At 55.8% G+C, this 26,821-nt stretch overlaps 1 protein-coding gene across 1 annotated transcript in view; it reads right to left on the reverse strand.

Moving 5' to 3' along the window:
* The window catches only part of PKNOX2 (PBX/knotted 1 homeobox 2), a 242,198-nt gene that overhangs the window by 156,411 nt on the left and 58,966 nt on the right, over window positions 1–26,821 (reverse strand). The window contains exon 2 of the mRNA XM_045860322.1: window positions 25,515–25,584. The gene's annotated coding sequence lies outside the window, so the exon portion shown is untranslated. The remainder of the gene's footprint in view (window positions 1–25,514; window positions 25,585–26,821) is intronic.

Raw genomic sequence — 26,821 nt, forward strand, 5'->3', positions numbered from 1 at the left:
GCTCCTCAGCCACATGCCCTTGGGCTGAGCTAAGTCCAGAACCCGGCTGAGTAGGGGAATTGTTCTGAGAAAGTGGCCCGTTGGCTGGTTGCTATGGAAACCGACATACCACAGTGCTGACCCCGGAGAGGTTTAGCACGCTCCCCCAGCAGGGATGCCAGCAGCTGGACTGCAGCTGTTACAACGTAAGTGGGGGCTGGAGCCGCTGCCGGCAGTCCCTGCTGTTTGCCCAAACTAGTCTGGCAGCAGCTCCCCTCCATTTGCTCCCACCCCCAGTCCGCGCGCAGCCTCCCTCTCAGGCCGCCAGGAAGGGAGCGGCTGAATCTGCCCGGGCTGGAGGGGTGGGCACAGGGGAGCACGGTGCGTCCTTAAAGAGCAGTGCCACGTCCTCCCCACTGCATTTCAGGGGACAGTGAGGCCCTGTCCCACACCTGGGCACGGCAGAACGGTGCCTCTGGCCCTCCTTGCAGCAGCTGGGTGCCCAGTGTGGGTGCTGGCACCGTGCAGATGGGACGTGTTTAACCCAGCATCACTCTGATACAACCATGGCGGGGAGAGAGGTGTCACTGACCGAACAAAGGGGGCATCAAAAAATCAATCACAAAATACAAAGAGGGATACACAAAGAAGAAGAGTGAGTTGGGGGGCCTTGGGGGGGGGTGGGAGAGGGACACAGGGAGGTTGGAGGAGCAGAGAAAGTTAGAGCAGGAGAGAAGAGAGGAAATGCGATCCTGGTGAGTTGAGGAGAGGCTGGGCTCCAGCTAGGTCCTCAGCCCCTCCCTCCCCAAGGCAAGCAGGTGGCGGCCTGAGGCCTGATTGCTTCAGAAAGGAGAGGAATGGGGAACAAAGGTGCAGCGGGTATTAAAATCAGTTTGGGGAGGCATCTCCTGCCATCCCATAATGCCTTGAGCTCCCCAAGTGGCCTAAAACAAACACACTCCCTGCCTCCCTCCTGGAATGAAGCAGCAGGACAGTCCAAGCTAATCAGGACAGGGCGCTAAATAAACACCCCAGCAGGGGAGGGGAGAGGCACCCCCTGCCCCCTGGGCACGGCGGCCCTAGCCCCAGCCACCTTCGCCAGGCGGCCAAACACACGCTTGCCTCCATACTCCTGCATGGTCGGCCTCACACCAGGTCTGTTCTGATTCACCCCTCACCCCTGCGGTCTCCTGCACCTGATCCTGCAAGCAGAGGTGCAGCCCACCCCTCCTCCAGCTCCTCTTCCTCATCTAGAACCAGGTCCCAAGTCATCAATGCCTTGTGAGCAGGCGACCCCTTCTCTCCTCCAGAGGCGGTCTCACTGCTCCTCACAAATCAACACCCCTTTCAGTACTCTTCCCCAGCCGCTCTAAGTGGGTGGTTGCAGGCAGAAGACGGTGTGCTGCATCTTCTGTCCTTCGGAGCCCTGGACAGTTGTTTTCTTTACGAAGCCTTCACCCCACAGACAGGGCCCTGGGAACAGCTCGGGGACTTGCCAACATCACCACGCCCCGTAATCAAAGGCTGGACTCTGCAATGGGCCAGCAGCTTGCATCGGCTGTTACCACCTTTGTAACACAAATCTGGTATCTTAGGGGAGTGATTTCTATTGTTTGCAGATGCAACAAGAATAGCATCGGAGCTGAGATCCTGCTCCTCTCGGCCTCCCTGCCCTCCGAGCAGGGCCAGCTGCTCAGTTACAGATGCTTCGCCTCGACTTCGGGGTGAGATGTGCTGGCTGAGGAGCCTGGGGCTCTGGCCCCAGGCCAGCCAGATGATCAAAAGGCATCTACTGAGCAGCCCACTCTGCTCCAGGTGCTGGGGGCGTGGCCATGAGGGAGGCCTGTATAGGAAGTCTGGGGCAAGGACCCACGGGTGGAAGACGTTTGCAGTCCTCACGGAAGACAAGAGGGACCCTCTGCGTGAAACAGAGACGCATCGGCGCTCGGCCACAGAGGGCCCTGCATGCCGAGGCAACGGGAGCTGGGCAGTTTCCTGAGGCCAAGCACAGGCGCTCCCTGGGTGGACATGGGTCTCTGATCAAACTGTGCCGGGCAAAACCAGGTCCACAAAACCACCCAAATGGTGCAACTCCAGCCAGAGCTTCCCCCTCTCTCTCCTCCTCGGGAAAGACAGACGCACAGACATCAGACTCTAGGAAGCAGCAGCACCCCGTCCTGACAGCACACGGCTCTTTACCCTCTTACCAGCCAGCCCAGGACCAGCCGTGGGCCAGGACCGAGGACCCCGGGTCTCAATCACTTTGGACCTTGGTGGCATTCCACAGGAATGATGACCAGCATTGACAGGTTCCACCCCGCTTTCTCACTTAAATCCACCCCCACCCCCTGGGACACAGGAGGGAATGTTTCAGAGGAAGAGAGAGGAGCCCGAGGCAATGAGACATGGCCCTGAGCTCATGCAGTTGGAAGGCCAGACTCCCACCGAAGCCTCTGGGCGTGGGCCTCCCTTCCCACTGCTCCACAGGCGCTCCCCGAGACTCTCTGCCTCTCACAGGGCTTTGCACACTTCGGGCGTCCAGTGGGCATCTCTCGTACAGCAGGAAAACACAAAGTGGCCCTGGAGGCCATGGCCAGACGGGCTCAGCTGTGTCCGAGTCCAGGGCAAGTGGTAGAGGGTGTGACCGAAGCCCATGTAAGAACTCAGCCTCTGAGGGACAGTCACCCCCCAGTGACAGCTGCCACTGTGAAAAGATAGTGGCAAAGGAACTCATCTTAAGTTGAATTAACTTCTAAAACATGCTCAAAACTCCCAATTTATGTATGCAGCAAACATCTTTCTGATTCATAAAGAACAATGGAAGGGGGAGAGGGGGGAATAAGTGGGTTGGGACAGTCAGCAGAGAGTGGCTGTGCACTGAGGAGCCAGGCCCCCAGCCAGGCTCACAGGACCCACGGCCGAGCTGCTGCTGGTCAACCCTCTGAAGCAGGGGAAGGTGGGCCCTGCCCAGGTCCTGAGAGGAAAAGAGGCCAAGAATGCCCCTGTGCCAGATACAGCCAATGGCGGTGTTTCAAGCAGGAGCCCTCTGGGGCCAGGCTCAGTGTGCAAGAGCCGGACAGGGGTCTGCCCTTATGATGCCCCGGGGGCGCTGGTGCCCTGGGGCAGGGGGCTTCCCCCCACGACGGAGGTACTCAGGGTGCCCAATAGAAAGAGACCAAACTCCCGCTGCACAAGGAGTGATTTAGAACCAGTGCCAGGAAGGAACAAAAAGGTTACTTTATTGGTCACTTACTACAGAATGTTTAAAAATGTTGGAGCTGGTGGAGATTTTAGGGACCCTTTTGCATGTGTCCTGGCTCAGAGCCTAGAACACAGTAGATGCCCCCAAAAGGTTTATCGAATCGGTGAATGAGTGAGTGAATGGAGAAGGATGCAGAATCCTGAAACCTACAACTGATAATGATATGCTGAGACCCTAAGGCAGTGAGGAACCTTCTGGATCATCCAGGAGAAAACCGCTCTGCACACTGCGGGCTGCCTTTCAGGGTCATGTTCGAGAACCTGTGCTCTCGGGAGGGCAATTCCTGGTGAGTCAGACTGCAGCCCCGCTCTGTTGGACCAACCTGCATGGAGTTTCTAGCATGTGGTAGACACTGAGTAGTGCTTCACTGCCCCTTCCACCCACAGCAGGCTGAACTCCGCTTCCCGCTGGCGTGCACGGCTCTGCTGCTGCAGCTGCGGCTGCAGAGGGGCCAGGCTGTGGAAGAAGCCCAGGCAGAGAGACACGTTCTCCGCACCCTCTGGGGTCCCAAGCAGCTTCTGGCATGTACCAGGATGACCCCCTCCCGCCTGGCCCTCCGCAGCCTGGGGAGTCCTCCACCCGCTGGCAGCCCGGAGAGCAGAGCGAGGGGCTGAGGTTGCCACACGACAGCTCCTCTGCGGCTCTCTCAGTGGCCCTGTTTTTCAGACCTCCAGTAATAAAAACAAGCCAATAAAATGAACATGAAAATATATTCATTAGGATTTATAATGCTCATTAAAACTGCCTGTGTACGAAAGCATGACTTAGCTTCATATAAGTGGGAAAAAATGCAAATTATACAGCATGCAAAGAAGATATTTTCCTAATCGTCCAATCAAATGTCAGCCCAATTATCTGTGGCCAACCCAATGGGTTAAAATTATACTCTCTCTCCTTGGACACAGTGAGGCGCCTGAAAGTGTTTCATTTTAATAAAAATGAAATCTGGACCCTGCAGAAAACCAGCTTCACTAATGACGTGTTTACACAGAGAAAGACAATTTCTAGTTAATGGTGATTACTACCGAGAACAAATTAAACTTCTCAGAGTATATGGGTTAGAGATAATGGGAAAGGGGGGGAAAAAGTTATGGTTTTAGTGTGTGCACGGCGGCATGGGGGGACAGGGTGACAGAGGAAGACAGAAGCTGAGGAAACTTCAGGAGGAAGTTGAGGTGGCAGGGGCGCTGGAGTTGGTGCGGGGGAGAGCACCTGGGAGGCTGGCCGCATCGGTCCTGCCAGGCCCAGCCGTCAGCTCGGGCAGGGGGCGCTGGCAGCTGCCCCTGGGCTGTCAGAGACCCAGGCCAGCCGCCTTCCATGGCGGCAAGGCCCCATTCACTCTCGGGCTCCTGGGACTCTGCCGTTCTTTCTGTCTTGGGAAAGCAAGTAACTGATTCCTACCATTCCCAGTCACTGGGAGCGAATGACAAGGGACTCCTATTTCACTCCACTGGCTCAGTGATGGCTGAGACTGGGGTGGGCCTGAGCCTCACAGCCCTCCCGAAAGGCCAAGGGGCAAGGAAGCTGGAGATGGGCAGTGGAGGAAGCAAAACGGACAGGAGACAGCATGAGAAAACAGCAGTCACGGTGACAACGTGACTCCCCCCACCCTTTACTAAGCCCCTACAGCTGGAGAGCACTGCCCCAAAATGTCACCGGTTTTCATTGTTGCCCATGGGGCAGCATCAGCATCTTCCTGCTCGTTCTCAAAGCAAGGAAATTGAGGCCAAGAGATGTTACCTGGCTGCCCCACGCCACGTACCCAATAAAAGAAGCAGCTGGGTTTCTACCCAGCTCCGTCTGATGCCAGCGGTCATGGTCCTCACCATTGACTGCGGGGTCTTCCTGCGGTGAATGTGAAGCCCTCATGGCTGGCATCCTGAGGCCAGCTTACTGCCAGCCCACCCCCTGCGCTCAAATGCTATCTACTCCTTTGGCCACTGGAATCCATGAAAATGCTACTTAAACAGCAAAATCTCATGAGCTGCCAGGAGCCTTCTCCCGTCTCCCCCACCTCCTCCAGCCAGGTGAGCAGGGCAGGGGGAAGGGAAGGGAGCCAGGAATCCTGCCGTGCAGTTGTAATGGGTGTTCTTTTGTAAACAAGAACAATCATTTGTGAACAAGCCCAGATGCAAACAGTCCCCAAATCAGGAATTCGAGCTCAGAGGTGCAGAATAATACAGCTTTGGGGAAGATTTAATAATAGTAAAATTAAAATTGTAACGGAAGCATAATGAAGAATGTGATACAAACAGGCACTGCAAAAGAGGAAAAAAAACAAACCCCAAAACAAAAAACTCTGCGCAGATTAGCCCCTATGGAATAGCGATTGGTTGAGAGCAATGGTAAACAATGCACAGAAATGCAACTTAATTATCTCTCAGTTCTTAGCATTCTACCAAAGCCACACGGAAAGCTTTGATGTTGGCAGCAGCCAGGCAGCAGCCGCTCTTCTGTGTCCCTGCTCCTGGAAGAAGATCATTACTAAAGCCGGTGCAGCCACCCCGGCAGGCTGAGCCAGAGGAGAGCAGCGGGGTTGATCTGCTAGAGTCCGGGAACCGGACCATGACCTGGGAGGAAGGCATCTGCCCGGGGCTTCCAGGTCAGGGGGTGGGCAGACAAAACAGAAGCTCTGAGGACTGGGCATGAGGATCAGGACCCTGGTCGGGGAGGCTCAGCTGACAACCTGTCCCCAGAACTAAGTGGCGAGGCCTCCTTGGGGAGCCCCGTCTTGTCAGCCCTGGATGGCTTAGTGAGTGCCAGTACTTGCTGGGTGGAATCTGGCCTGCTCCCTGTCCCCACACCAGACACACACACACACATGCAGTGAGCACCTCCTGGTTGGGAATGTCGTGTTGTTCCTGGGTTCGCCCCTGCGGTGCCCAGCCAGGGTTCTGAGCAGTGGGGGAAGAGACCGGAGGAAGGATGACACTTGATCCTGAGTCAGATGTCTCTTTGAAGGGTGCTTCTGATGGCATCTGAAGAGACCATTCAAGGGACATCCACATGCAGAGACCCAGCTCTAGTGTCCGTGGCCTGCTTTCTCTCTTCTGCGCTTGCCCCAGAACGTGGCACCCCTGCCGCTCATCCATTTCTTTCCTCTGGGCGGGGCGGGGTTTACTCTTTGTGAATGGCTATTCTCAGGAACAGGGCAGGTTTGCACCATCGGGTTGGTAGGTCAGGTGCAGTCCCGCCTAGAGGCAGGTGGGTGCCCACGACGACCTGTGGTGGTCACAGGCAGACACAAGTAATGTAAGAAGCCAGCACTACGGACCACGAGGCCTCTCCACCTTCACCTCCTTTCCTCTGCTTGTCCAATCTCCTAGGGAGGCTCCTGACCTTGCTGAATCTTGAAGTACAGTCAAGACTGACCCCAGTGGACCCCCAATCATGAGGTGGGCTGGGGGATCCCGGCCCCTTGGTGACGGGACCAGGCTGCTGGTCCTGGGGCCATCTGCGCCAGGGCTCACCTGATTACCGGAGGTAGGGCCACTCAAGTCCCCAGGAAGCCTCTGATGCCTGAACAAAATCACCAATGAACAGGCGCCCAGGCTGCTGAGGGGTCTGGGGTGGAGGGAGGGAAGGCTTTCTGTGCCCGTGGAATGGGGGTGCTGTCATAGTCCCCAGCGTCGCCGCTGCCCTGAACGAAATGTTTTCTGTGGCTCCTGAGGACTGGAGGCTCCACCCCTGTCTTCTGGGAATCAGCTCTGGAACCACCTTCGTTTTTCTGGGTGGCTTAAGTCCCCATTTCACAGACTGGACCACTCAGGTGCAGGGGCCTCAGAGCAATAGTCCTGGTTTTCTGTGTTTCTTTTACTCCGGATTCCCAGTTGAAAGGGAGGGAGGTCGCTGAGACATCTGCAGGGGTCAGTGGTGAAGCTGAGGGGCCTGTATCCTGGATGCCTTACTGCCGGCGGGGGTGGGGGCAGGGGCGGGGAGGGGAGAGAGGCTCTCAGTCGTGATACATTGACTCGGGTGCTGAGCTTCAGAGACAGGCGTGTCAGAGCTTACTGGAAGCCCGTCCAAATCCGGCCTTATGTGAAAGGTGATTTCCAGAAGTAGACAAAGCCTGTGCCTCACTGCCCCACACTTCCACCTCCACCAACCCCAAACTCACCATCCGGTTAATCTCTAATGTCGCCCCATACATGTCTTTCATAATCCTCATCTCCTGCTCGAAACATCTGCCTTCAGTGCAACTGATTGTCCAACCCCTGTCCCCACTAAGACATACATCCCTAGAGGGTAGGAGGTTTGCGGGTGCTCGGCGGTGTCACCCCAGTGCCTCCCACGCGGAAAGCTCGCCACAGGCACTGGCTGAATGAGACAATAAAACACCCCCAGACCAGAGCCTCAGGCCCCCTGTCATTCCCATCCCGCTTCTGTGGATTTCATATTGGGGGCGGCTCCCTCGAATTTTAAAAACCCGCTTCAACATATGAGCAAGGCTGGCGCTCGTGGCCAATGAGGGGCTGCATGGGACAAAGGGACAGGCTCCTACAGTCTGGAAACCTGATAGGAATGCATATGAAGTTCTCACTAGGTAGGTCCCAGGCCCTTGGCATGTGTCAGCTCATCTTTAGAAGGTGGGTTTTTTCATCCTGCTGTGTCCACTGACTGGCCATGTGACCACGTGATAGCCACTTCCTCTCCTAGGTCTTATTTTCTCTCTCATCTATAAAATGCAGAAGAGCACGCACTAATGCAGAATGTCCGCTGGACTGTAGCATCTGAGAGGGCAGGGCCTGTGCACCCACTTTCACATCTTCCATGTCTAGCTCAATGCCTGGCGTGTGGTGGGCTCTTAGCAAGCGCTGGTTGGATGAATGACGTTGTGTTCTGTCCAGCCCAGTCCCAGACTTCTTGTCCCATGTTTCTCACTGCCCTGCAGCACACAGGTGTGTTTCCATTCCTCCTGGGCTCCAGAGGCCTGGTCTGTCAATTGCAGGAGCCCCAGAGGACCTCAGACTTGGAATTCAGTTGGATCCTTGTTCTCAGTGTCACAGAGAGAGAGGCAGGGACACCTGACTCAGCGCTAGAGCTGGAGGAGGAGAGGGCTGGCCAGGGCAGGAAGAGGACTTGGTGCTACCTGACTTGGACGAGAGGCAGCACCACAAAGCGGTCATGACCTCGTGCATCACCGCAGCTACAGAAACTCAAACCAACCTGGGAGCCAGACAGGCAGGGTGGCCAGTTCTCATCATCTTACAGACGCAGAAACAGGTTCAGAACACGCTGGCTGCTTGCCCAAAGTCGTGCAGCTGTGTAGTGACCAGGACCCCCGCTCTCAGAGCCAGTCCACTTTCCCCCCACTTCCTCCCCTTGCTGCCCTCGTGCTGTGACCAGAGCCCTGGTGCCTTGGCTCCAGAGGGAGCTGCGGAAGGCGTGGCCCTGCTCTTCCCGAGTGCAGAAGCTCTTGGCACCCATGGCAGCCTTGGAGGAAGGCCAATCAGAGTGAGATCGGGAAGATGCAAAGCTGTTGGTGACTTTTTGCACTTGAATATGTAAAGACACATTTTATCCTTTGCAAAAAAAAAAAAAAAAAGCTGCTTGGCAATTGCCCTGGTGCTAAGTCTCTGAGGAAGATGTCGGAGGCGCTCACCTCTTCACTCCAGCGGTCTGACAAGCACAAGTGCTGCCTCTCTGCTTGTCTGCTTCCTCACTGCTCTCTCCAGTCCCCAGGAGCCCAGGAAGCCTGGTGTTACATAAGCACCTCATCAGAATAAACACCCAGCTCGAAGCTGCTTCCTTCAGTCCCCCACCCTGGAGGCGAACTTAGCTCAGTCCCACATTTTCCGGAGTGGAGGGAGATTTTTGCTCCTGGCAGCTGCCCCCTCATTACCGGCATTGCCCTGGGGAGCTGAGCCCAATCTGCAGTGTGTTTGGGCAGCTTGCTCCCCCAGAATGGACCGGGGGATGGGGGGGCTAAGGGATCTCCTTTACTCTGACCTCTAGTGCCTCCCTCCCAAACATGCTGGCCTCCCTACTAGCATGCATTTATTCATAGAAAACCTACAGTGTGCCAGGCTCTGCACTGGGCACCAAGGACATATAAAGAAGTGAGCCAAGATCCCTTCCTGGAGTTGAGGCAACAGACTCACAAAAGAAATAACTATCGAGAAATGTATGTATTCTGGGAACCAGCTGCAAAGGGGGGGTCTGGCTCTGCCAGGGAATCAGGGGCATCACACAGGGCCTCGAAGGACATGGACGGACGGATGGATGGATGGATGGATGGATTCATGGATGGATGAATGAATGAGTGAATGAATGAGCTAGGTTGTATAAACTGAAGGCTTGAAGAGCAATATGGAAAACAGCAAGAAGGACTGAACCAAACCATTTCTCTTAGTCCTCGGCTATCCCCAGGCCGGCTCTGGTCTGGCAGGACTCCCTCTTTTCTTGACTCTGGGAGGGAAACTACTGGCTGGGGAGCCCTGGTAGCCCATTTGCTCAACCTTTTTGTGCCGCCGTTGCCTCCTCTGTAAAACAGAGCCCGTAATAACACCTACGTGGTAACATCATTGTGAGGACTGAATGAGGTCCTGCATGCCAGTGGTTAAAAGGGTGCCTGGGACATAGGAGGCCTTGAAAAATATCGAAATCATTATTATTACTTTTATTACTACTACCACCACGGCTGCTGGCCAGCTTCCAAGGACCTGAAAAAAATGCCTCAGAGGCACAAAAACACTTCTGGATGTACTTGACTCGCCACATGGTGTGAGCTTCAATTCTTCACTTCCAACCCAAACATATCAGAAACGGCCTTTCTACTCTTTCTTGACTGTGAAATAAAACACCCTGCAGCCGAGGCGGCCCTGCGCCACGGGAGCTGCTTGGGCAACACTCAAAGGCCTTGGGACGGGCTCTGTGCCTGGGTCAGAAGTCAGGGCCAACAGGTGACCCGCTCACTCAGAGCCCCCTGCACACGAGCGTGCTAATGAGCTCTGCAGATGCGGCCACAGGTGACCCCAGACCGGGAGGAAATCCTGAGATGTTCTAAATTAGAACTATGGCAGCCAGAAAGTGATGAGAGAAAGAGACAGGACTGGCAGCCTGTCCACAGCGGAGGACCAGCCCTGACAGAGGACAGATCAAATTCCTGGGTATCCGTTGGGACTTCAACAGATTGATTTCCAGGTGGCTATTCCGGCAGATCGTCTTAGCCAGGCGCATGGAATTGCGGGAGGCTCCGTCACCAGCGGCCTTTCCGGCCCGTGGCCCGCAGCCTCTCTGCGGGAGCAGAGAGCCCTTTTCTGCAGGCTGTGAGCCTCTCCCAGAGCTGGCTCCGCGTCTCCCACCCCTTGGCCTGTAGCTGGTGTGAGTTCTTTCAGACGGCTTCCGTCTCCTTCCCTCCTCTCCTCCTTGATGTACAAAAACGCTTGAAACGCCCACATGAAGGACACGCTGTCTTTCCTACCCGGCGATGCTGCTGCCGGTTTAGGCTCCGTGCCCCACAACTGGTTGTTTTTTGCCAGCAGTGGCCCAGTGAAGACTGTTTTCCATAGAAACTTTCAGCCGTGGAAGTTGACGTTTTTGGTGTAACAGCCCTCAGAGGAGTGAGCTGACGCCTGCACACGAGCCACAGGCCCACTGGTGCAGGTGTGCGGTTCCAGAGCTGTCCTTCAGCCTGGGGTCCCACGTCCTGGGGGAGCTACGGCGACTTCTCACAGAGACCCGGCCTTTTCCTGGATTCAGGATGTCGCCAGGAGTTCACCCACTGCCCAAGCCCGAAGAGCAGCTCTCATCCCCGACTCCCCCTCCCCCTCAGCCACACCCATTCCCAGCCTGTGGCTCCTCTACCTGTAACACCTCGCCAATGTGCAGTGTTCTCTTTTCCTGTTGCCACTTCCTTCCTTCAGGCAGCGCATTATCCCTTGCAACAGCTTCCTAAAGGCCTCCTTGCATTTATTTTTTATCTTTATTTTTTGCCTTCCTCCACCCATCCTAGGTACCAAAGCAAGACCAGTCTTTCCAAAACACAGGTCTGACCAAACCAGCTCCCCAAATAGAAGTTGTCTATGGCCCCCACCCCACCCCCTGATAGCCGGACATGCAAGACTCTCCACGGTCTCCCGCCCCACCTCTCACCACAGCCTTGGCCCCACTCCCTTGGCACTGGCTGAGTCCTCATCCTTCAGGGATCAACCCAGACCCCTTCTCCCAGGAGGAGCCTCCCTTAACCCCACGGTTTTATTAGTTGTCCTCCCCGCCCCCCGGGGCTTGCAGGATGGTCTGCTCTCGCACGGTTACAACACTCAACATCTTGGACTGGAAGTGCCTGTCTTCCCGTCATCTGTCCCTAGCCTCTCCCTGTCCTGTAGGCTCCAAGGGCAAACCCCTATCCTCAGTGATGCCGGAACATGGTGTGCAATAAACATGTGTGGAATGGGTAACAAATGGACAAATGAGTAAATAAGGGACAAATGAATGATCAAGTTAGGACGAATTAACTGAGGAAAAAATAATACGTAACAGGAGGTCATCACCACCATGGACGCTGAGCACAGTGAGCGGGCGGCAGAAACAGAGGACAGAGGCTGGGAGAGGTTTGGGGCTGACCCAGCAGGGGAGGAGCCAGAGACAGAGGGAGGGGGAGGGGACCGGGCAGGAAGGTGGGGAGGACATCTGAACACACCGGCCCTTCCCATGCTGCTCCAGAGCTCTGCACCCCACCTGCGGAAATCTCAGCTACCTGAGACCAGAGGCTCGCCAATAAGAGAGACTTATGCTATTTTATAAACTTTCTTTAAATTAAAATCAGGAAACGCACACACATCCACATATACCCCACAGACATCTTCGTTGCTGAAAAGTTGCTCCCTATAAAATAAAAGAAGCTGTTTAAATGTCTTCCTTCCAAGCTAGCCCCACAGAGCTGGAGCTGAGAATACATTAGCCTTTAATGAAGTGAGACTCTCATCTTCCAGGAGACACCTCATTTAGCGCAATTGTTTCGGAGCCATTACGGAAAGACAATTACAAGGAAGCGGGGAGAGTAATTGGAAATGCTGGCAGGAGTTGGGCGAAATGATAATAAATAAAAATATTCAACCTAATAAGCTTCCAGGAGGGGGTGGGATGAAGAAAATCAACATAATTAGAACTGAACCTTAGCAAGGAAAAACAGACAGCAGGGTGGCAAGTGCTCAACTTGTACAGGAAGAAAGGAGAAGTCACACGCAGGGACGCTGGTTCCCGGGCTGCCGGCCGCTGGCCCCTTGGGACGCGGCGGGAGGGCGGAGGCGGAGGCCCAGTGTGAGCCGTTCCTGGACACAGAAAGCTGGGTGTGTGAGACAGGCCGGTCCAGCCTGGTGCAGGCCGTGTGCAGAGAGGAGGCCCAGGGAGGCCAGGGAGGAGCCCGGCCCAGCCTCGGCTCCGCTGCCACCCATCTCCAGCGCTGCAGGCCAGGGCGAGGGGCCTCGGCTTTCCTGGCTGTGCTTTTCTCACTTTCAGAGGAGGGCGGCATGCGGGAACATCTGTAAGCAGCTATCTGCCTCCTGCGAAGGCCGCCTCCCTCTCGTGTTCACTCCTTATCTGATGGGCCTCCTCTCTGGCTCTGAAATTTCAGCGTGGGGCCTGCAAGTTAGGCTGAGAGACTCAGCCTCAGCCTCAGCACCACTTACATAAAAATCATTCCCGACCCACTCTGCATCCCCCAGGGCGTGCTGAGCACACGCTGCTACCCACGCAGGGCCTGGCCATGCCCACGGGGCCTGGCACTGCTCTAGGACACAACACTGTTTGTTGCTGGGCCTGTCTCCCTAAAAGGCCGTGAGTACTGACTGGAGAGTTTGCAGAGGAAATGGAATGAGGCCTGGGATTTTTTCCCAAATAAGCCCAGTGAACGGGGGAGCACTGCTTACATTATGAAGATTGTTTTTTGTTTGGTTGTTTTTTGTTTGGCAGTTTCTGAGAAAAAGGAATGCAAGTAACTGGAGGGTGGGGACCTCTGACTTGTCGCGGAGTACCCAGCTCAGAACCTGGTGCACAGGAGACACGTGTTTTCTGTTGTTATTGCACAGCAGGTCTCCGGTAAATGCTTCCTGTGCTGTCTGGGAGTAGGCCATCGAGGATTAAGTCAAGGTCAAACTGCACAACTTTAAATGATTGTCAGACAGCCTCAATCAATTCAAATAAATATAAATCCAAGTCTCACTTAATTTACCGAGCACCTACAGTGTCCCATGCCCCGGACACTCACGGGGCAATAGGATCCCCAGCTCCTTTACCTGAAGAATTTGCTCTGGGGTCAGATTCAGGAAGTGAAGCTTTGGGCATGAGGTGAGGTCACACTAGGGGGTGGGACATTTGTCTGGAGACACTAGCCAATACACACTAGTCTCACCTCCTGGGCAGTGGGGCACTGGCCTAAGTCTGTGGTCCTCAGATGGGTTTACAACGCTGTCAGTGAAAAATTTTAATGCACTCTCAATCTATACGTATTAAATATGTATGTACATATATATACACATCAGACATGCTCCTCCACCAGTACATGGTGTGTCTTGTGGAACCTATTCAACAGCAGAAACCTAAACGGGATGCGATAAAAACAGAAATAAACGAAGGTGTAACATTTTCTTCTCTTATTCCAATGGCCCCGCTTGCGGGCTCTGCATCGGAGACATTGCACAGAGGGTATCAGCTTGCCGAGACCTGCAGGCCGGCCCCGCGGAGGTAATTCCAATCCGCTCGGCGCATCCGGCAGAACTTAACACCTGATTTTCCCTTGCTGGCCAGGGCGTCCAGTTTCCAGGAACTGGCAACAAAGGTGCCTCCGGGTCCACTGGAACCCTGGGACAGAAAAGGCGGCAGAGGGTGCGAGGAGAACCCAGACACCTCCCTCTGAGGGCGGCCAGGGGTCCCATTCGTTCGTTCGTTGGGTGCCATGTCGGGTGGAGCGAGGGCAGCAAACCATCAGCCCAGGACCCTGCTCTGACCCACTTCATGGCAAAGGACAGATGCGGACACGCTGGGGATGTGGGTGGACGGGTCAGTGCTGGAGACTCAGGCCTGATGCTCTGGGAGGGAGAAACCGCGTTCCACAGAGGGGTCTGAGCTATGTGGGAGGGGTGGCACGGGACGAGGGAGGGGTAGCACGGGATGAAGGAGAGGTGGCACAGGACGAGGGCGGTGCCAAGAGGGGAGAGGGGTTTTCAGGAAAAGGAAATGTCCGTGGCAGAGACACAGGGGCAGTGAATTAAGGGGACCGTTCTTCTCTGCCCGTCCTCAGCTCAGTCTGGAGGCCCCACTCTGAGGCCAGTGAGTGGGAGAGAAGGAAGACTCCCTAGGATTGCAGATAAGAAAGACGGGGACGGGCTCTCAGACCAAACACCCAGAAAGGAGACAGTCTGTCCTGCCGCCGTTACTCCTTCCCTTCACATGCGCCAGTGACCTGTCCAAGGGAACAAACATTTCCTGAGGCTCACAGGACAGGAAGGCATTTATTCTACCTCAACGGGCCTGCCCCTCTACTGGGGGCACTGAGAAGGACCTGGCCTCCAGGCGGGGCAGTGCAGATGCCCGCAAGGGCCGGTGCTGGCTCTGGACGCTACACTCTGGACTCTCTACCTGGACTCTTTTACTGGAGCGAGGCACCTCTAGTAACAACATCACTGAAGCGCAGGGCGATAAACGGTCACAGTGAGAGGACCAAGGTCCACCGGAGCCCCGGAGAGATAACCCGGCTGAGGTGTGGTCACACACTGCACATCACCTGGAAACTGAGCTCTGCCCAGGTCAACGAGTGGGGCGACGGGCCTTCCAGGCAAAGAGACCCTCAAGTGGGGAAGCAGAGGCGTACAAAAGGGTGCAGAAACTGCACACCCTCCTTGTAAAGGCAGAGGGGCTAGATTCAGCAAATCCAAAGAAAGCAGGAACCCTGGGGTCCCTGGGAGGAGACGGGAAGCCCTGGGGGCCACGCTCAGGCTCGCCCTGTGGTGCCTGGAGCTGGGTACCACACACAGTCAGCGCATAATAAATGTGTGCGGAGTGCAGCTTGTCATTTCTAGGACGTAAGAGCTGGGATAAGCAATTCATTCTTATAAAACCCCAGGCAGGGCCTCATGCTGAGATGCAGTTATTAAAGTCTTTTGATGAGAGAGGGAGGGGAGAGAGGAGGGAGGAGGAAGACCCTGCCTGTCATCTTGTCGACAGAGCCCCCGCCCCTCGACATCCAGACGCAGGCAGAGGGTCTGAGAGGGGAAGCAGACAAGAGCCACGGACAAGAAAGAAACACTAGCAGCCACATTCTGACCCCTGAAGCTGCGTAGGCACGCCTGCTCTGCCTTCAGTTTTCCCGACAGTCCTGTAAGGTGAGATTGTTCTCCTCTCTAACACGTGGGGAACCTGAGGCTAAGACACGGTCCTGTCTCATTAGGGGAGGACATGGGGAGCAGGGCCTAGAGCAGAAACCCACTGCACTCTGTCCCTCCAGATGGGCATCTCAGCAGGATCCGTAGTAGACCAGTCCACAGCAGCCTCCCACCCGCTCCTCCCCTGACTCCTCGCTCCAGCCTGGATCTGCATTTTGCATCTGGAAAGCCAGCACCCATCCTGCAAAACCCCTGGGACCTCCTCAGGCCCTGACATTGCCCCCTCACCCAGGAATTAGAACCCTACCATGGAACCCTCGGTGGCCCCAGGCAAACCATTGCCTCCTTCGAGCCTCAGTTTCCCCCCTCAGTACTGAGGAATCCAGTGATCTTTAAACCCTTTGAGCATCCCATGAGCCTCTTCCTCACTCCCTGGAGCTTTCCGTTTCCTCCCTGCCCCACCCCACGAAAGCCAGGAATCCCTCCCCTTGGCTGAGTCACCTGCAGGCTGAGTGACCCACCCTAGACCCTCGGAGCCCTAGGCTTTGCCATCCTAGTGGCCACGTCCCCGATTCAACACCAATACCAACTGCTTCAGTTAAGAGACATGTCTGAGCACAGTGGGGAGCACACCATCTTTGGAGTCGGGGAGGCCTGAGTTCAAATCCCACGCTCCTCTTTCTAGCTGTGGAACCGTGGGCACATTGCTTAACCTTTCCAAATGACCCTGCCCCCGTGGTCTGTGCTGATGGAGGCCCTATCTCAGGGGGCTGGTGGGAGGTGCCCGCAGACAATGCCTGAGAAGCACTGCGGGCTGTGGCTGTCACATAGCAAACGCTATTCCTGTCCTTTGGTCCCTCCTGGGTTGGTATCGCAGTGGGACTCCCGGAGTGCTTGACAGTCGTGGGGATCACATGGCATGAGGAAGAGCTGCCACCCACGCCCAGCCAGTCACCAAGGCTCAGCAGTTTCGTGATGGAAAAACCCACCTGCCAGCAGCAAAGGGCTCTCCCGGGGAGAGACCCAGGTGGGTCACTTGAGTGTGATACACTTTTTAAAAATTGGGTTTAAAGTTATAAAGCAACAGCAGTGAAATGCTCCTGCCTCTGCAGGGACTTGGGCCCAGGTGGGAAGCCGAGGTGTTAATTAAACTCACCCAACCTCTTGGACAAGACCAGCCCGAACACGTCCCTCTCACGCTCTCCTGTGCCAGAAAGTGGCTCCACCACAAGTCCTAGCCTGGAGACGGATCCACCTTGTGGACCAACCTCACAGGCACCCCCAGATGGCCACCCCCAGATGCCCACCCCCACCTAGCCTAATTCGGTCCTAAGTATTCCTAAGGTGCCTTCCAATTTCCCGCTGTAATAAATGGCACAGAATGCAAATGGAGGTGGATGTGGGACACAGATGTTTGCACTAATTTAATTGAGGGAACACCTTGGATTAAACACTTTGCAAAACACTCACAAACAGGTTCAGTGCATTCGGTAATGAAAAGCCTTCCAGCCTCTGGCACTCTGCTGTGGCCGCCTGGGGCTGCGGAGAGTCGGGAGGAGGGTGGGGGAAGGGGAGGCCCTGAGCTGGGTGGGGACAAGACGCCTACAGACGTAGGGATAAAGCAAGGGAGCCAGTCCCTGGGAGGGCTTCCTGCAGACCCCCACCAGCTGGGGCCTCAGACAGACAGAACCTGGAAGGGCTGGGATGGAAGGAAGCAGCACCTGCTTCCCCAGGTGGGTAGCTGCTCACCTGCAGGGGTCAGCAACAGGCAGGCACCTCCCTGTCCTCAGGACTCAGCTGCAACCTGCAGGCCTCGCTGCCTGTCTGGCTGAGGGCCAGCTACCCACCACCTATGTGGGGCTGGAGTCCCCAGACCCAGTGACCCCAGGAAAGATCAGCCTGTTTGACCTTCTGGGCTCTCAGAAATGTGGGGGGATTGAAACGCAGTGCTAAGTTCTCTGGAGCTTCTTCTTCCTCACCTTCCCCTACAGCTTAGGGTGCCTCAAAAACTCCAATCCTGAGCATCTGCCAGACCTCAGCCCTTCCCTTGGCCTTTCCCCAACCACCCATTCATTCTCAGTACCTGCCTTAGCGGTGCATGCAGTGTGGAGGGAGGCAGACTTGATCAGCCTGTGATAAATGCCCTCAGGGAGGTGTGCATGTCCCTGGAAGGGGACAGTCCAGGACCTTGGCAGAGAGGGTCAAAAGACCACTGGAGAAGAGGGGGGAAGCATTTTGGCAGTGGAAACAGCACAGGTTGATATAATGGGGCACAGAGTCTGGGCAGCTGTAGAGCCCCAGGATGGACCACCTACATGGGCCACCAGGGCACAGGTGGCCTGCATGAAGACAGGCCACTTTCACCAGCCTTTCTTCCACCCCAGCCCCTGGAAGTTTGCACAGCCGGGCAACATGAATCAGTTTCTGTAATGATTGCTCTGCAAGCCTCAGAGTTCAAATCAGGCCTGGGCGATTTGATATTCCTGGAAACAGAATCCCTAATTTTCAAACATAGAGATCACTTCAAGTGTAATAATCATTATAGCAACAACCTCTTCTACTTCTAGGGCGCTTTAGAGTTCATAAAACACTTTCGCATATCCCCTATAATCTCCCACCAACAACCCTTTGAGAAAGCTGGAAGAGGCAGTATTAGTATTCTTGTGTTCTGGATGAGAAAATTAAACCCCAAGTTCCCATATGTAAGTAACAGCACTAGGGCTCAGCTCAGGTCTGACGCTGAAGAGCATGCTTGTCCACTCATGCCATCACTCACCCTGTTCATTCAGTCATTCCATGCATTGTGGGGCATTTGTTGAGCACCTACTAAGTACTGAGAAACACTTCAGACTCAGAGCACGGCACGGTGGGGAGGTTAGGAAGATGAGGACCCAAGGTAAAGAGACAGATACTGGCAGACACACCCTGACCAAAGGGAAATGCCGACGGGACAAAGAGCAAAGCGCTGAAAATCAGGAACCAAGGAAACCACAGAGCCATTCTCTTCAAAACTGCCTCAGCCTTACACACACACCCCACAGCCTGCACAAGCACACACGACACACCTGCACACTGAGCACACACATGCCCTGATGACACATGAAGGTCTGAGCTGTTCTCCAGGGCGTCCCTGTGCCCCGCAGCATGGAATGCAGACTCCTCCACCCCGACATCCCCTCCACTGGCTGGGTAGGAGTCCAGCTGGCAGCCAAAGGCCGCCCTGTACAGCTTGGGCTTTGCCAGACGCACAGGGATTCCAGCACGTGTGAGACCTGCCCCCGGGGGAGCAGGTGTGTGGCTTAGATAAGGAGCGTGAATGGGTGGGCAGATGAGAGGGTGAGTGGAAGAATGGAGGGATGTGTAAATGGTGGGGGGCAGGGAGACGGCAAGCACAGGAGCTCTCACCTACCACGGGTGGATCCTGTGGGCCCTGCCAGTGGGCCCAGTTACTTCGTCCTCTGACGAGGACACAGGAGCCCCAGTTCCCTCTGCAAAAACAGCACCCACCTTAGGATCCATGTGAGAGTGTATGACAGGAGACACTGCCGCCTGGTACAGGGCTCGGCACACAGAAGGAAGTGGGGCCTTCCCGCCCGCAGGCGAAGGCAGCAGTACAGGTGACGGGCAGCCCCGAGACTCCGTGGTCTCCACGGGAGTCAGCTCCTGATCCCAGCCACATCCGTCCCGGGCTGGGGACCCCACTAGACAGTGCCGCTCCACCATTCACCCTCTTCTCCGGGGTTCATCCATCCACCTTATCATTCGGCCAACCTTGGAGGGCGCCTGCCTTGGCCAGGCATGATTGTAGGTACTGGGATTAGGAGAAGGACAAGGTCTAGCCCTTAACTTGGATAGACAAACAGACAACCGCAACTGAGGCCCTGTGATGACAGAAGGCACAAGGAGTGCAGTGCAGCCATGTTTCAGAGAGAGAGGGAGGCTCTGGAAGGAGGCAGCACAGGGGATGTTTGAGCTGGGTACTACGAATGGAGAGGGGTGATCCAGGCCAGGGTGATTCCAGGCAGAGGAAACAGCGGCGCGAAAGCACGGAGGTGTGACGCTACACAGAGCATTTGGATGACCCGGCGTATCTGAGTGTTGGGGTGGGAGAACGCCCACATGTCCAAGTGTCTGTAACAGACAGGGAAGAGGGGGCAGCAAGGGCGTGGTGGATGAAACTGGACAAGTAGACGGGGTGGAGCTGCACAGCCCAAGGTCAGCCAGGCCAAGGAAGCTACAGACAGTGAAGAGCCACTGGGAGTGATGGAGCACAGGTGCGGCACCGTCAGGTACAGCAGTGTTTGTTAGGGCCTGGCTGTTGTAGGCACAGCGCTAGGCCCCGCTAACCATAGGAGGCTATCCTTGGCTGACTCTGACGATATGTGAATGTGAGGAGGCATTCTCCTCTTTGATTCATACCATCATTCCTGGAGAAATGGCCAATTTTGGAGCAATTTATCTTCTCTGAAGAGCCAGGCTGCCTGGCTAACAACAAAGGCAAGGAGAGTGGTTCCCACATCACCAACTGGCTTTGGCGTCACCACCGCATCGCCACTGGTCCCCCCACCCCCATCCCCAACCACAGCCAGAGCTACTCAGAGTGGTCCGTGAGAATCCTCAGCCCCTCCCAGGGATTCTGGAAGAATTGGAGAAGGGATAATGGAGCCATAGAGGAAGAGAGAAGGGGAAGAAATCCCTCAGGCTGGACACAGATTTATGACTGTCTGGATTTCCAGTGAGCAGGACAGAAAGGCAAGGTGGGTGGTGGCAGCCACCCTGCAGTTCCCAAACCCCGCCCCCAGCCTCCCAGCCCTCCTGCTCGCTGCAGGGAAGTCTCTCCCTCCTGTTCTCTCTCTCCCCTCCCCAGCCTCCCGGTCCTCCTTCCCAGGTCCCCTCCAGAAAGGTTTAGGAAGAAGCTACAGGCACAGTCACACCAACTGAAAGGAGATTTAATTAGCAAAATCTCGTTAGGCAAACGAAATTATCCGTAAGACAATAGTCCTCTGGACAGGGGGTATGATTAAACAAAGCCATTAATTGAGAGAGCCGCCTTGGCAGCTCCCCGGATGCGCGCCTCCCCGGGCAGGCTCCACCGGCTTCCCAGGGCCCGAGGAACAGTCTCCGCCTCCTGCTGCCTGTCCCACCCCTCCCCCTCGGTCTCCCGCTTCCAGAGCCCCTTCAGTTGGGGCTGCAGACCTCGCCATCTCATCAGCGGCCTCTCTGCCACCAGATTCCTGCTAAAGTGCCTTGATTGCATAACGTCTATTTGCATAATGTAAATTGCAGTCTCCTAGCTCAGGAGGCAGGAGTCACAGAACAGCCATTATTTTTTACCACTCCACAAAAATTCTACATTTAGAAAGCAGATTTGCGGCTCAGAAAGCCGTATAAATCTGAATCTGCCAGAAATGCCATTAAATCACCCCAATTAAGCCGGACCAACGAAGAGCCCCCGTCACCGTTCTCTGCACACGTGAGGACTCCGGGCCCAGATGGAGGCCGAGGCCAACTGGGGGCTGTGGCGGCCGGGCAGGGAGCAGGAGCTGGGGGAGGCAGGAAATTACATCGTAGAAACCTTAGCACACGCCGAAGCATAGGCGCCCATCAAGACCTGGTGGAGAAAGATTTCTTGCGGGCACACAGTGTGTCTCCTGACTTTTAATTTATGCAGCAGGAGAGAGCTCAGGAGGAAGGAGCCTGCACCTGTAGCAACGGTACAGAGGGAGATCCGAGGTGCCTCACGAGGGGTGAACCGTCCCTGCCTGGAGCAGCTCTTCAGTGGCCTGTTCTCTCTCCTCCACCCAAGTGAAGGAAAACTGAGGACAAATCCTGCTCAGACTGGGCTGGGCTGGAATGTTAGCTCCTTTTAAGGGCTGTTTCCTGGGGGGGGGGGGGGTCCCTGGGGAGAGAGGTGAGTCAGAGGCCCTGGAAGGGGGCATTCCCTCTGACAACCACTCGTGATTCCAGCTTCCCCACAGCGCCATACCTGGCTACTCTTTGCCTCTTTATGGCTCATTCAATATTCATCTGTCAAAGGGCAAGATGCTAATGTGTATTATTAAAATATCAATAGTTTATGAGTGCACCTTTATGGAACGTACACTTAAAGGAAAGATTCTTGACCATCTCTGTCGGAAGCAATGGAGAGGAACAACCCCTCCAGCTCCACTTCCTATGTCTTCAGGGGGTGGACGGCTGCCTGAACCGTCCTGAGCAGCTGCTGTGTGCAGGAATGGCTCGGCTGCCGTCGCGCTGGACTCCGCTCAGCCCCACGGCAGGCCTGGGAAGCGCGTGCAATCCCATTTTCGGTGTAGAGAAGAGGAATCGAAGACCAGAGAGATGGGCTCAGGATCCTAAGTCACAGGCCGGGATTCAAACCCGACTTTGGACTTCAAACCCAATATATTACCCCCATGCCCCCCAAGTTGGAGCCTTGAAAATACTAATGATCTCTCTGTTTGCCTCTGTTTCCTTCACCTGCCCGAATTAAACATTTGCTTCCTGACCTGAGTTTCACAGCAGGGGGGGCAGGGAACAGAGAATCACTGCATGCTTCCACACAGACCCATTTCAAGAAAGTGGGCCCCCCCTTTAGACAAATTTAAGCAAGTGCCCAGAGTCTTTTAGAGTCTTGTGCACATTTAGATCTCAGAACTGAGGGGGACATTGGACATGACATAATCAGACACCCCCATTTTAAAGGAAAGTAAACTGAGGTTCTTGGAGCCGCACAGTGAAGCGGTTTCCTAATCTGATTCCAGCTCCATCCCTAACTTCCTCTGTCACTTACTAGGGTGTTTCTGGTGTTCTCTGAGCCTCTGCTCTTCTCTGTAAAACAAAGCTAATTCCAGCACCTCATACGGCAGTGTAAGCGCTCAGTGAGAAAACGCGGTCAAGTGCCCACTCAGCTTGGTGTCTAGCACACGGTCAGGGCCCGGTAAGTGCTGGGTATTAACGTTACCATTGAGCTGACTTGAGGAAGACTCCGAGACTCCCTCCAAACGCCAGCACCTTTCCAGCAAAACCAAGCCCACCTCACCCTCTCTTTCCTGTCCCTCCCTTTCTGCATTAGACACTCTCAGACCTCGGTCCTTTGTGAGAATGGATGGATTCTATGTCCTCTCCTTGGCTGCCTGAATTTTGTTTCTATACCCTTAAGTGACAACAAGGCACCCAGGGCACTAAAATTCTCTTCCGAAATTTAGCTGCATCTGGGTGGGGAAAATGACAAAGGACAGGAGCCTGGACCTTCAGGGCCCCCCTCTGCCCCCAGGTTGTACAGTGTGTCAGAGGGGAAGGAAGGAGACAGAGGACCTGGGGCGCAGGGAGGAAGGGCTGCTCCGGCCTCGCGTCCCCGCACAGCCCCGGCAGCTGCTGACGTCCTGAGCTTCGGCTGGAAAACACCCCAGTGTGGAAGGCCACAGAGCTGGGGGTCTGGGGAGCCCTAGACAGGAGTGAAGGGCTCAAGGCTTATGAGGTCCCTGGTCACAGGTCCAGGTCCCTCTCCAGACCCGCACGTCAGACTGCGGACTGTGAACCAGACCCGCTCTGGCAGAGATGGACCAAAAGGCAGAGGCCTCCTCCTGCCGCAGGGCCTCAGAGAACTGGTGGCCTCAGGAAGTCCCGCCTCGGGAGGAAGCCTGGCGTGGTCCCTGGGGGCCCTCTGAACCCAGCCATGCTGGGGGTGAAGGGACAGTGTCGCGACCTAAGGCAAGGGATTCTTCAGCCTGTCCTGGAAGACAGATGAAGCCACGCTGTGCCAGGCCGGACGGACACTGGCTGGGGGGTCGGGTGCTCCAAGCTCCGTGGTCAGTGCACTGCTGGTCTGCCCTCCGACAAATGGTGATGGAGCTCTGTCTGTGCTCTCTCTTTCAAACCTGGGGCCCTGTCCCTGCCTCCGTCGGGGGATGTGGTGGAAGTGACACCGCCTGCCTCCGAGGGCAGGTCACAAGAGGCAACAGCGTTCCCTCCTGGCTCTGCCTCTGCCCCAGGAGGCACCCCCCTGGCACCAGCTGACAGACAGTGAGGAAGCCCAGCTACAGGGGGAAGCACACGAGTCTGGCCGATGGCCCAGCTGACGTCTCAGGCAGCAGCTAGTATTCAGCCCCCTGAAGGATGGGCCTATGGATGATTCTGGCACCCAGATTTTGATTGGCCCCAAGTGGGACCTGGGGGAGCAGAGACCAGCTGCCCCTCCTGGATTTGGATTCCCGCCCCGCAGACCGCGTGAGCACGAGGAACACCATTCTGTCAATGGGCTCGGGGGCGCCTTGTTGTACAGCCATGCCCACCACGACACAGCTGAAACTAAACTGGCACGTTCGCTGCCTCTCGCCAAACGCAGCCGTCACCAGCCTCCTCTCCGAGACCCCAGACTCTCAGACTGCTCCCTCCTCAGGGGGTCCCAGACCCGCAGAGCCTGCCTCCCCGCATCCTGCCCCCCAACCCCTGAAAGACCATTCGACTCTTCCCGTGCCTGAGCCCTGGGACCTGAAGAAAGCTTCGCCTGGTTCCTCAGTGCAGGCCAAGCCTGTGTCCCCGCGAGGGAGCTGTGTCTGAGTGTGCGTGGCCCAGGAGCCTGGCTGCCCTCAGGGACGGGGAGAGACCATGGAGGCCTATTCCCCCCACGCACTCTGCTCTCATTAAGGTTCACGCTCAGCTTGCTCCCCTCGTACTTGACTTGACTTACGAGGTCCCTCTAACCTCCAGTGCGAGGAGGCATCGATTCTCACAAAGGGCATTATCTTTCCACTCTGGCTCCCTCACCGCCAGCCCTGTCTCCTAGGTAGGCTTTCCTGGAACAGGATGGGGGGAGGCACGCTTCCCACCCCCTGGGCCTGGGGGTCCGACCACTCCAGAGCCAGGGCTGCAAAGGAGGTGCCCCGGGAGCCGTGGCCGTCAATCACAGAGGCGACCAGCACTAAATCGCAGACCATTAGGCGGGAGGGCCGGCGCCCTGCTCGCTCGCCGGGCAGCCATCGGCAGGATGTTAGACGATCGCAGGGCGGCCATTCTTATGATTTATTCAAATACTCATTACAGTCAATCTATTTTTACACAGAGGTGAAGATGTGTGCTGATCACGGTTAATCATTTATAATTCCATGGACTGGTTGGAAGCCAATGTTCTATCAAAGTCGGAGTAGCGGCTCGGCCTCCGGTAGCCCCAGAAGCAGGGTGGGGGGGCCGGGGCAGCCCAGCCTCCCAGCTCACACCTGCGGAGCGGCAGCCAGGGCGTAGGTGCACCGGGGACACGCAGACGTGGGAACCCCAGGCTGCCCCCAGGAACTCCCAGCCTGGGGAGGGCGGGCGGGGTTGGGTGGTGCTCAGAATGTGAATGCAGCTAAGAATTTCGGAAAAGGGAGAAATCATTCTAGCTGGAGTTACCAAAGAAGACCCCGCAGAGGGGCCCGGGCTGAGGCCGGGTCCTACAGGTGCGCGCACTTGGTCGAGGGGGGAACCAACATGAACCAGTCCGCACAAGTACAAGGTGGGATGTTACCGTGTAAGGGAAGGGAAGTGACCAGCGGTATTTCCTGGTCCTTCTCCGCCCCACCCCTAGACATAGCCAGATGCAAAAGCAGGGACAATGACCTTAGCCCAGGTCCCTCTCTCACGGACCCCCGGGCTTAGCCCACACACAATAGGGGCCAGAGTCTGGGTCAGCCTTGCCAACTCCAGAGCGTCCCTCTGTGACACTCTGACACACGTAACCCAGCAAGGCCACCTAGTGCACAGTCAACAGTGTAATTAAGTAGCATGTCATATGACAGGGCGTCTGTGTCGCATTCAGACCTAACCTAATTACAGGTCTGCTGTGGTTCAGATTCCGACAAGCCCATTGTTGAGTGTTTTCTCTCAGCGGGCCTGACGTTAGAGAGCAGGCTCGGGGCTGGTCTTTAACCCACGACCTCCATGAGGCGCCATGGAAAACGCCGATCAGATTTACTCACAGTTCACAGTCCCTCTTCTGCTGAGCGGCATGGAGGACAGACAGCCCCGGCGTCCTGCTCCAGACTTCACCTGTCGACAAAGGAGACGTTTTTACAGGCTGTGTATGACCCTGCTGGGAGCAAGAGCCAGGTGCAGGTGACAGGCAAGTCAGGAGCGGGTCAGCTCAGGAGCAGGGCCAGGGCCCTCGGCCCCATGCCCACAGTGCTCAGTGCACCAAAGTCTCTGGAGCGAGGGACTCCTGGCGCACAGCTGTCATCGGAAGGTGGCTACTTGGGACAGAGACAAGATCGCTCCCTCTCCCTCACCTGCTTGTTGCCTCAATTTCTTTGAGTTCCATCCCCTTCCCCACAGAAATCCCTGAGAAAGATTCCGGGCTCATGGCTGTGGAGAGCCCGGAGCTGGCTGAGGCAACAATTAGCTACTCGTGCCTGCTGTCTGGGAGGACCCCAGGCAGGGACAGAGCTGAGCAGCCCCGTGACAGTGGTAGTATGTGGGGGGAAGGCTGCAAAAAACAAGCAAACAAACAACAAAACAAATGCTGTTGGTTATGGCAAGAACATGGAAAGGGGACGTGGGAAAGAACTTTTAAGCCACGCTGAAGGGTCTAGTTGGGCTGGAAGGAAAAAGATGTGCATGGGGAGTAACCGGGCAAGGCTGGGAAGATCGACCTCAGAACTGTGTTTGACCCTCTTTCTGGGATAAAGCGGCAAAAGCAAGGACGAGAGTGAGGAGGACGTAGCACGTAGCATCGTCAGGTGTCCGAGCCGTGATTTACACTCTTGAGGGGCTGCAGGAATAAAGTCCACAGGTCCTGTTATAAAAATGCTGCCACGTCACCGGGGGAATAAGATTAGCCACACGAAACAGCATCAGATAAAACAAGGCTATATGTGAAGTCATGCTGAACTGCGACTATAATTCTCCCTCCAAAGAGAAGCGAGGGCCGAGCACTCAAGGCAGTTTTCAGGGGGTGGTAAAGCCTGGCCGGGGTCTTGGAGGGCTGGACGAGTGAGATGTGGCTGACGGAAGGGAGGGAGGGGGGCAGTCCCAGGAAGGAGGAGAGGAAGTGCGCAGAGCCCTTGGGCAACACAGAGGCCCGTCAACTGAGAGACACCAGGGCAGGGACTGACGCTGAGCAAGCCGGACCGGCCAGAGCATCGGGGCTGCGAGGGTCAGACAGGGAGGCTGGGCTGGGCTGTGAGCTCATGGAGCCAGGGAAGTGTTTGGTTTTTAACGCTAGTCGATACAGAATACTACATTCGTTTCAGGTGTGCAACACAGTGATTCTACATCTACGTGCCTTATC

The sequence above is a fragment of the Phyllostomus hastatus genome, unplaced genomic scaffold (genome assembly GCF_019186645.2).
Source record: "Phyllostomus hastatus isolate PE091 unplaced genomic scaffold, TTU_PhHast_1.1 phas_scaffold_193, whole genome shotgun sequence".
NCBI lineage: Eukaryota > Metazoa > Chordata > Mammalia > Chiroptera > Phyllostomidae > Phyllostomus > Phyllostomus hastatus.